Source organism: Sus scrofa, chromosome 14, assembly GCF_054392235.1.
Source record: "Sus scrofa isolate SSC_HxYL_T2T_F1_AM1 chromosome 14, Sscrofa_HxYL_maternal_Yorkshire_Landrace_v2.0, whole genome shotgun sequence".
In the NCBI taxonomy this organism is placed as follows: Eukaryota; Metazoa; Chordata; class Mammalia; order Artiodactyla; family Suidae; genus Sus; species Sus scrofa.
The window spans coordinates 5616604-5627090 of NC_139396.1; positions in this window are offsets into that span (position 1 = coordinate 5616604).

Consider the following 10487-nt stretch of genomic DNA (forward strand, 5'->3'; position numbering starts at 1 on the left):
ATCGGAGCTGCAGCCGCCGATCTACACCAGAGCCACAGCAACGTGGGATCTGAGCCACATCTTCGACCCACACCCAGCTCACGGCAACGCCAGAACCTTAACCCACTGAGCAAGGCCAGGGATTGAACCCGCAACCTCATGGCTCCTAGTCGGATTCGTTAACCACTGCGCCATGACGGGAACTCCATTCCTCTTTTTTTGATATGAGGAGATTGGACTAGATGTTCCTTAGTATCCCCTCCCTCTGAGGCATGAGGAATTCTATGATATCCAAGGTCTTTTATTTATTTTTTTTCGTTAACTTAATTTTTTCTTGATTAATTTTATTACATTTATAGTTGTACAATGATCATCACAACCAAATTTTATAGCATTTCCAGTGTCTTCTAAAAGAAATGTCTTCCTCCACCACTCCACCCCTATTCCTAGCAACCACCACTTCCAGCCTTCACCCTGGGGGATGACTCTTTGCAGCCTAGGTCGGGGACCAGGGATGGCAGGAAAGGGACAGCAAGACTGCCCACAAACTTAGGGTCACTCAGAGTCCCTGGAACTCCTGGGCAACATTAGCCAACACTGGTGGCTGTTTCTCAGTGGATATATGACTACCAAACCCTCACCAGGTGGGCCCGAGTGTGCACCAAGGCTGTTGGCTTCCATGCGCCAGCTGGTGGTTCATTTGCATCAAGCCTAATAACATGCTTATTGTTTCATCCAGCATCTCAAGAGCTGCACCCTAATCTTACAATAAGTCAAAGCAAACCCAACTGGAAGAGGAAGAGTGCTGGAAAAGAGTCGAGTGAGCACACATCAAAGTGATAGACGACAATTGTTTCAAAAGTCAGTTTGCAAAGTTAACGACCCAGGCATTCTGCCTAGGTTCTGCCCACCTCGTCCCCGCGCACCTTGGCATGTGGGGCAACAGGGAGATGGAGCAGCTGTAACTCTCACCTGGTGGAGGGCTGGTACCCTTCTCCCAAAGGCCCACCCCGCAAGAGATGTGCTCCCAGAAAAAAAGGGTGGGTGTCTTGGTTTGCAGAGATGGAAAATGTCCCCATGACTGAAAAATCATCACCTACATGTTTCAGATTATATAGAAGGTTTTCAAAGTGATACCAGGGTTTCAGAAAGAAATACAGTGTATTGATGACTTTGAGAAAAATTGGAAGAGCTCTATTTCATTAATTTTTCCTTCATTTCTGTATTCTTTCACTCAAAATTCCTTGATAAGTACCTGCCACGTGCCATTTACTTGACTATCAACTGAACTCGTGAGAATCCCCATATGATTACGAAATTAAACAGAAGGGTGATAATGAGTAACTTTTTGTAATCAGTTTATAAAGAGCATTTTGCAAATTCACTTTGGTGCAGGTATTGTGGCAAAGGGACCATCAGATGCTTTGTCTTATCTATGCTGATACCACCTTCCCGCACAGGTGACATTTATAAAAGATTCTGTGTGGCTGCCAGAGGAAACGTATCCTATAAGTAGACCCAAAGTCATTTACAAGTGTCAGGATTAACTCCCTAGTTCAGAGAGGGTCAAGGGGTCATTGAATGCAGCAACCCAATTGACTGGGGCCCTGTGATAAGATGTAGTCTAGGGCCAATGTGGAGCAGTAGGAAAGGATGCCTTGGAGGAGAGAGGGGGTATTTGGCATCCTGGCTTTTCCACCTTTTTTTTTTTTTCTTTTTATGGCCACACCCACAGCATCTGGAAGTTCCTGAGCCAGAAATTGAATTTGAGCTGCACCTGTGGTGCCAGGTGGGGATCAAACCTACACCTCCTCAGCAACCTGAGCCACAGCAGTCAGATTCTTAACCTACTTCACCACAGCAGGAACTCCCGAGCTTTTCCATCTTGAAGGCTGAATCCCAGCATCCTTCAGGTCCACTGATCAGAAAGCTTCCCAAGCTGTTCATTTTCTCCTAAGAATGTACTTATGCCAAGGTCCAGGCCTTTTTCAGGGGTGAAGATCTGAGCTGGAGAGATGAGCACACATCCTGAGCCGAGTGCAGAAGTGCTGAAGCCCAGATTGTCTGTTGCCTCCCTCCCTGGGCAATGGACCCAACAAAGGAAGCAAGCTCTTTCCTCCTAGGAGAGAGTAATGGTTACATGTAATATGGAGTAGACAGGAACCATTCCCCTGGGACTTGAAAAACCTGCCCCCACATTTGTCCAGGAGCTGACTGCAGAGGCTGCAGCTCTTCATGAGTTGGCTCCAAAGACATCTGCGCTCCTCACCTTGTGTCCGTGTAATTAACCACCAGTTGTTCCCGCTATGTGGAACACGGGCCAGGCCACCTCTGCAATGTCCTGTGGGGATGGTCCAAGTCTGATTGGCAGACAATTGGCAGGCAGGAGAAACTCCTGCAATGCTTGGCTGAAAAGACTGAGGACAATCCAATGTTTTCTTCCCCACCTCATATCATCCCAATTGTCCTCTTCTGTCTCCTTCACAGCATTCCCCGGCCGGAATACTTGTGGCCAGCAGCACTCCTACACACTGACCCCACAACTCCTCTGAGGTGGTCCAGTTCAGCCCAAATTTCCACTTCTGGATGGAAAAATTTGGTCTGAATCCCTAATGTCATTGAATTCTAGTGTATCTAAGCTAGAAGAAAACTTTAAATATCTTGAGGGAAATCTCACTGCCATGCAGAAGAGGACGCTTACCCTTGGTATAGCCAAGGACACACACCTGGCCCAGGCAAGACTGCCTGACTCCCTGGGCTGGTCATGGTCACATTCCACTCCAGTTGATCCTCCCCCAGACCCTCTAAGACATTCAATTCACAGCAGTCTGGACCCTCATGATCTGCTTAGAAAGCCTCACTGCTACTTTAACTCTCATTTCTGCATCTTCAATACCAATCTCTTTTTTTTAAATTGAAATATAATTGATTTACAATATTGTGTTAGTTTCAGGTGTACAGCAAAGTGATTTTTTTTATTCTTTTCCATTATAGGTTATTACAACATACTGAATATAGTTGCCTGTGCTATGGCAGTAAATCCTTGTTGTTTATCTACTTTATATATGTACATTTTAGTCCCATGTTCCTAATTTACCCTCTGCCCCCCCACCATCGGTAACCCTATGTTTGTTTTCTATGTCTACGAGTCTGTATGTTTTGTAAATAAGTTCATTTATACTATTCTTTGGATACTACATATAAGTGATATCATATAATATTTGCCTTTCTCTGTCTGACTTCATTTAGCACGATAAACTCTAGGTCCATCCATGTTGCTGCAAATGGCATTATTTCATTCTTTTTTTACACCTAATATTCCATTATATATATGTATAAACCCCATCTTCTTTGTCCCTTCCTCTGTCATAAACATTTAGGTTACCTCCGCGTCTTGGCTTTTGTAAATAGTACTACAATGAACACTGGGGTGGATGTATCTCTTCAAATTAGAGTTTTCACCTTTTTCTGGATATATGCCCAAGAGTGAGATTGCTGGATCATATCATAACTCTATTTTTGTTTTTTTGAGGAATATCCATACTTTTTTCCATAGTGACTACACCAATTTGTATTCCCATCAATAGTGTAGGTGGGCTTAACTTTTCTCTACACCCTCTCCAGCATTTATTATTTGTATATTTTTTATGATGGCAATTTTGGCTGGCATGAGGGGATACCTCATTGCAGTTTTTATTTGCTTTTCTCTAATAATTAGTGATCCTGAGCATCTTTTCATGTGCTTGTTGGCCATTGGTATGTCTTCTTTGGAGAAATGTCTATTTAGGACTTCTGCTCTTTTTTTTTTCTTTTTTTTTTTTTGATAGTTGTATGAGCTGTTTCTATATTTTGGAAATTAAGCCTTTGTCAGTCACATCATTTGCAAATATTTTCTCTAACCCTGTGGGTTGTCTTTTTGATTTGTCTATGGTTTCCTTTGCTGTTATAAGCTTATAAGTTTGAGCAGGTCCCATTTGTTCATTTTTGCATTTATTTCTTTTGCCTTGGGAGACTGACCTAAGAAAATATTGGTATGATTTGTGTCAGAGAATATTTTGTCTATGTTCTCCTCTAGAAGTTTTATGGTGTCATGTCTTATATTTAAGTCTTTAATGCATTTTGAGTTTATTTTTGTGTGTGGTGTGAGAAAGAGTTCTAACTTCATTGATTTACATGCAGAGCTCCATATTGCCCAATACCACTTCCTAAAGAGACTGACTTTTCTCCATTGTATATTATTGCCACCTTCACTGAAGATTAATTGACATTAAGTGTGTAGCTTTATTTCTGGGCTCTCGATTCTGTTCCACTGATCTATATCTCTGATTTTTGTGCCAGTACCATGCTGTTTTGATTGCTATAGCTTTGTAGAATTGTCTAAAGTCCAAAAGGGTTATGCCTCAAGCCTTGGGGGTTTTTTAAATCAGGATCAGCACAACCTCTTATTTAAAGTCCAGACCTATTTTTTTCAGATATCAAAAGATTCCACAGACACAGATGATAGAACTCTGTTGTCCTCCTTTTTCCTACAGCTATGCTGTCATCTGTGTTCCTGACTGTAACAATTCAGTTCTGGGTATGGATCTATTCTGGGAGAAAATATGTACCTGCCACTTTGATCTCAGCCAGGTAGCCACAGGTAAATTGCTGTGTGGGCTTCAGGTCAGACAGGAAAATAGATGGAAGACAACCAAGATGATTGGCATCCTCTGGTTGCCACATTCAGGGACTGAAAATCCCTTTCTCCCCAGATGACTCCATCTATCTTGGGGGAGGGGTGTTACAACCTAGTTCTGCCCAAAGGTGAAGTGTAAAGTCTCTGTAAAGTCCATACTACTAATTAACTCTATGTGACAATCTCACTAATGTTTAAACATGACCTTAGTTCCCCCAGACCAAGCATCTCCTCTTCTCTTGTCCTAGTATCTCCAGGTCCCAGTACTCACGGGATCTAATCCCCAGACCACTGCAGCAACACACCCTGGTTATGCTCCCAGAGATGAAACCCCATGTACAGTACTCAGAAGGAACCTGGATGGGAAGAAGGAGTGTCACCTCCCATGTTCCAGCAGTGATGACCATCCGGGCAGCCTGAGGTTTTGTCAGCTTTCAGGGCAGCACATTCTGCAGGACCTCTTTCCAATTTTCTGAGAAAATGGGGCTCAGTCTCCATCAGCAACATCTCCTTCCTGTCCTCGGCCGGAACATCTTACTGTGTCTTCTCACAGCCTCTCCTACACTTTTATCAAAGTGCTTCTCAAATCCTTCCTCTTTTGTGGGTTCTCCTTGCTAGGATGAGGGGTGGATGGCTTCTCCTAAATACAATCTATAAAATAAGGGGACTGAGTTGGGTGATGAATAAGGTCTCTTCCAGCTCATCTATCCTGCCAAGTTAACTGAACCTCTGCTTCCTGTTTATTCTTCTCCTCAAATTATGATCAGGCCTGGCCCAGCACTATTGCTTAGTAAACCCTTGCTCATTAAATTGAATGGATGAACACTGAGCGATGGAATGGAATGGGGAAGGCAGGTGTTGATAAGGAGGGGGCCAATCATGCAAAAAGAGGCAGAGGCTTTTTCCCCAGAAAGTGACTCAAGGGGTCTAGGGCAGATGGGAGTGGCCAGAAGGGATGACAGATCTCAAAAGGAAAGAGGAGAGAGCAGTGCCTCATGGCTGTGCCTCTTGTTTGGGATTCTGGATTCTGGTAGAGATAAAAAAGAGGGATTGGAGGATAAAGGGCGTGATTGTCCTTAGGCCAGGAGCTTCAAGACCACAGTTTGAGAGGCACCCACTTCTGTGCTCCAAACCTCAGTTCCCTCACCTGAAAAATGAAAGACTTGGAAACCAGAGTTCCCATCGTGGCACAGTAGAAATGAATCTGACTAGGAAACATGAGTTGTGGGTTCGATCCCTGGCCTCACTCAATGGGTTAAGGATCCGGTATTGCCAGGAGCTGTGGTGTAGATCGTAGACATGGCTCGGATCTGGCGTTGCTGTGGCTGTGGCATAGGCCAGCAGCTACAGCTCTGACTGGACCCCTAGCCTGGGAATATCCATGTGCTGCCGGTGCAGCCCTAAAAAGACAAAAAAAAAAAAAAAAAAAAAAAAAAAAGACTTGGAACCAAAGTCTCAAACTGTGGTCTGAACCTCTTAGGAATGCAGAGTCCCAGGCCCCCAGGACCAAATCAGCCTTTAACCAGACTCCCAAGTGATGCCCTTTGTGCTAAAGTGTGAGTGTGGCTATCCTGGACAAGCTCCCTGGGACCCCAAACCTGGCAACGGTCAGAACTGAGCACTGGGTCCCCAACAGAGTTCAAACCCTGCTGCACCCCCAAATCATCTGGGAAATTTTAAAATCTCATGTCCTCAAGGGGCCTTTGTGGGAGGACAGCTTATCCTGTATCTTGATTGGAGCAGTGGTTCTATATATGTACAAATTTGTTCAAATCCATGAAATGCATGCTTTGAATGAGTGTATTTTGTTGTATTCAAATGATAGCTCAGTAAACTTGACTTAAAAATAGCACTAGATCTTTTACTGAACAGTAAAGCTGCAAGAAGGAATGTTGTCTTCAAAGATATCAAGGGAGTTCCCATTGTGGCTCAGCAGTAGTGAGCCTGACTAGTATCCATGAGGACACAGGTTCAATCCCTGATCTCGCTCAGTGGGTTAAGGATCCGTCATTGCCAGGAGCTGTGGTGTAGGTCGTAGATGCAGATCGGATCTCGAATTGCTGTGGCCATGATGTAAGCCAGTAGCTGCAGCTCCGATTCAATCCCTAGCCTGGGAACTTCCATGTGCCACAGGAGCAGCTCTAAAAAGAAAAAAAAAAATATTAAGAATGTCTTAAGACATCGTCCTTTTCTCCCCTTGGAGAGGGGCTGTGCTCAAACATGAACGTGAGGTAGAGTGTTTTCCAAGGGGTCCAATCAGTGTTTCTTTACCTGTTTTTAAAAATGTTCCAGAGTTCCCTAGTGGAGCAGTAGGTTAAGGATCCAGCATTGTCACTGTTGTGGCTATAGTCACTGCTGTGGTGTGGGGTCAGTCCCTGGCCCAGGAACTTCCCCATACCGCAGGCATGGCCAAAAAATAGATAAAATAAAATAAAATAAAATAAAAATATTCTCACCTACCTCCCCCCCACACACACACACACTCCCAATGCCACAGCCCATACAAATAAGGTCAAAATTGTAGGTGTCTTTTAAACTTCTCCAAGTCATTCTAGTGGACAGCCAGGATGAGAACTACTTAGCACCTCTTGCAAGGGTCAGCCATCAATTTGGGGGGTTTCTCTGGGACTCTTGAGTACCCAGCACTGTGCCAAGGACAGGAGAGGGCAAGATGGAGGAACAGCATGGGGACACATCATGTCCCTGAGTAATTTACCATCTGATCTGAGATGCAAGACAGGAGCCTGCATCAAAAAGAAGTGAAATTCTCGGCGTTCCCTTCTTGGCTCAGTGGAAACGAATCTAACTTGTAACTATGAGGGTGCCAGTTTCGATCCCTGGCCTCATTCAGGGGGTTAAGGATCTGGCGTTGCTCTGAGCTGTGGTGTAGGTAACAGACATGTCTCAGATCTGGTATTTCTGTGGCTGTGGCGTAGGTTGGCAGCTGCAGCTCCAACTGGACCCCTAGCCTGGGGACCTCCATATGCCATGGGTGCAGCCCCCCCAAGAAAGACCAAAAAAAAGAAAAAGTGAAATTGTAACAGAGGCAGGGCCACTGCCACAACCAGAGGAGCCCATAACCTCAGGGGGGCGAGACAAGGGTGGAGCATCCCCTGGATCAGGCAGATACTCACCTGCAAGGCAGCTTGCAAGAGCCCTCCCCCTGCCTCCCATGCCACTCCTACTTTTAGAGATGAATAAGTGGAGACTCAGAAAAGTTAAGCAGCTTCTCCAAGGTCACGCAGCCAGGAAGGGAGGAGGTAGACCTTGAACCCATGCCAGCTGGCACAGGCAGAGATCTCCCCAATTTTATCAATATGCCAGAACCAATCAATTGCTAAACACTGTGATGCTCCAATCTGGGACATGGAAGCGAAAAGCAAGCCACAGCAGCTGTGGGGCGTGTGTCTTGGGGTGTCTCTGGGTGACATCTACCCAGCTGGCACTCACAGGGAGAGGTGACAGAGAAGCGGGCACAGGTGCCTGGTGCCTCCTTGGAAAGAGGAACCACCACGTGCAAGGGGAATAATTCAGCTCCAGGAGGTGCGGGCAGGGTGAGCCCCACGGCCCCACCTCCTTTGCCAGGGCAACGTAGGACGTCAGACAACACTGCAGCCGCCTCATTATTGGGCTGCTCGGGCATTGTTCCTGGGACAATGGTTTCCGGCCAGGGTTTTGTGTGGGGCTGCCAGCCAAAGTTATTAACCACAGGAGCTGCCTTTGAGGGACATCCAAGGGAGGGGTGAAAGGTCACCCAGAGCAGCGAGGGGAGCGGAAGTGGGAGGGAGAGGCAGCACAAAAGAGAGGGATGAGCCCCTGTCCCCCTCCCCCGCCTCTTGAAGGAACCAGGAACAGAGCTGGGCCCAGGGGAGGCACTGGGAAGGCAGGGGATTGTCAGGAGGAAGTTCCCGCTGCTGCCTGGGGTGGTTGGCCATCCCCACAGGTCTTGGAGGTGGGAGCAGAGATGGGGACAGACTGCCCCGAACTGGGGCGACCGGACACAGGAAGTGGTCACAGCGGCTGGGCATAGGGTTTCTCCACTCCCTCCTGACCTGGGAATTAGGCCCTAGAGAGAGCTGGTGACCACCTGCCTTTAGTCAGACAGGGGAACTGGTGACCAGACAGGACGAGGACTCCATGTAGGGCCAAGCCCCCATCATGGGCAGCACTGGAGACCCTGCCACAGGGAGGAGGCCAGAATCATCTGGAGGATGCCAATCATCTGGAGCCTCCATCTTCCCCTCAGACCCCCTCCCACACAGTGTCCTGAGTTCCCATGACCCCAGCTTCCCAGAGATGCCAAGAGGCAGCACCACCCCCCAACCTGCCAAGCGCAGGGAAGGCAGTCTTTTCCTGCTTCTCAAAGGTAAGAAAGCTGGACTGCTCTTCCGGGGAGGCCACCACCCACTGGAGGCCTCTCCCCTACTCTCCTGTCCCAAGAGAAGATGCATGGACCCGAATTTGCCACCCAGAGTAGGACCAGATGTTCCAGAGCTTCAGGTCATGAGGCCGAAAGAGGTCCATGTCTTGTCCAAGGTCAGTGGGGTCAGAGATGGCGTGGCGGCAATCAGTTGAATTATAAGAGCAGCATTTGGAGTCCCTGTTGTGGCTCAGCAGGTTAAGAACCTCATGGATGCAGGTTGAATCCCTGGTCCCACTCAGTGGGTTAAGGATCTGGCCTCGCTGTGAGCTGCGGTTTAGTTTGCAGACACAGCTCAGATCTGGTATGGCTATGGCTGTGGCATAGGCCAGCAGTTGTAGCTCCAATTGGACCCCTTGCTTGGGAACTTCCATACTCTGGAGGCATGCCCATAAAAAAATGAGTAAAATAAATAAATAAAATTTAAAAAATAAAAGAAGCTTTTACAGCTCTTTCTAAGTTTGGATAGGTCAGAGTTATGACAGGAAAGCATAAATTATTCCACTCAACTTTTATCTTTAAGGTTATTCCTTTTTTTTTTTTTTTTTTTTTAGGGCCACTCCTGCAACATACAGAAGTTCCCAGGCTAAGGGTCGAATCGGAGCTACAGCTGCTGGCCTCCACCACAGCCACAGCAACATAGGATCCGAGCCACGTCTGCCACCTACACTGTAGCTCACAGCAATGCCAGATCCTTAACCCACCAAGCGAGGCCAGAGATCAAACCCACATCCTCATGGACCCTAGTTCATTAACCGCTGAGCCACGAAGGGAACTCCTATCCCTTTCATAAAACTAAAAAGAATGTTTTGGTTCCATGATATGGAGGCTTGGAAGAGAGAACAAAAGAAAACCATCTAAGAGTGTGAGGAATCCATGTGTTGCTGGGAGGGACTGGGGCATAGCAGGTTTGAGGGGCTGCAGTTGGAACAACCCTGGGAAATCCTACATCCCATCCCTGCTCTCCAGTTCCTTGTCCCAGATCTTGTTCCTGTTCCCAAGTCACACAGGTCCCCTCCTCTTCTTCCCTCACTGTGTGCCCCCAACACCCCCCATCAGCATCTCTCAGCCTTCCTCCTCCCTAGCTCCTGCTCCCCGCATGCCACACCCTGATTCGAGACTTATGCATGGCGCTCCCTCCCCTCAGACCTGGTAGCTTGTCCCCCAACTCCCCTCTCCCACCCAGCACGTTCCAAGGAAGCCCCACAGGGATCACCCAGCTCTCCCCAGCCTCACCCTAATTCCAGACACCCTCCACAGCTTTGCTCAGCTCTAGCCATCTCTTCCTGCCCTGCTCTGGGGGCTTCTTCTGGCTGAGGGATGGCTGCCCCTCATACCCCACAACTGCTCTTTCAGAAGCCAAACAGCTGACCTTAGTGGGGTAAATAGCCAGGGAGAGGCCTTCATTTTAAC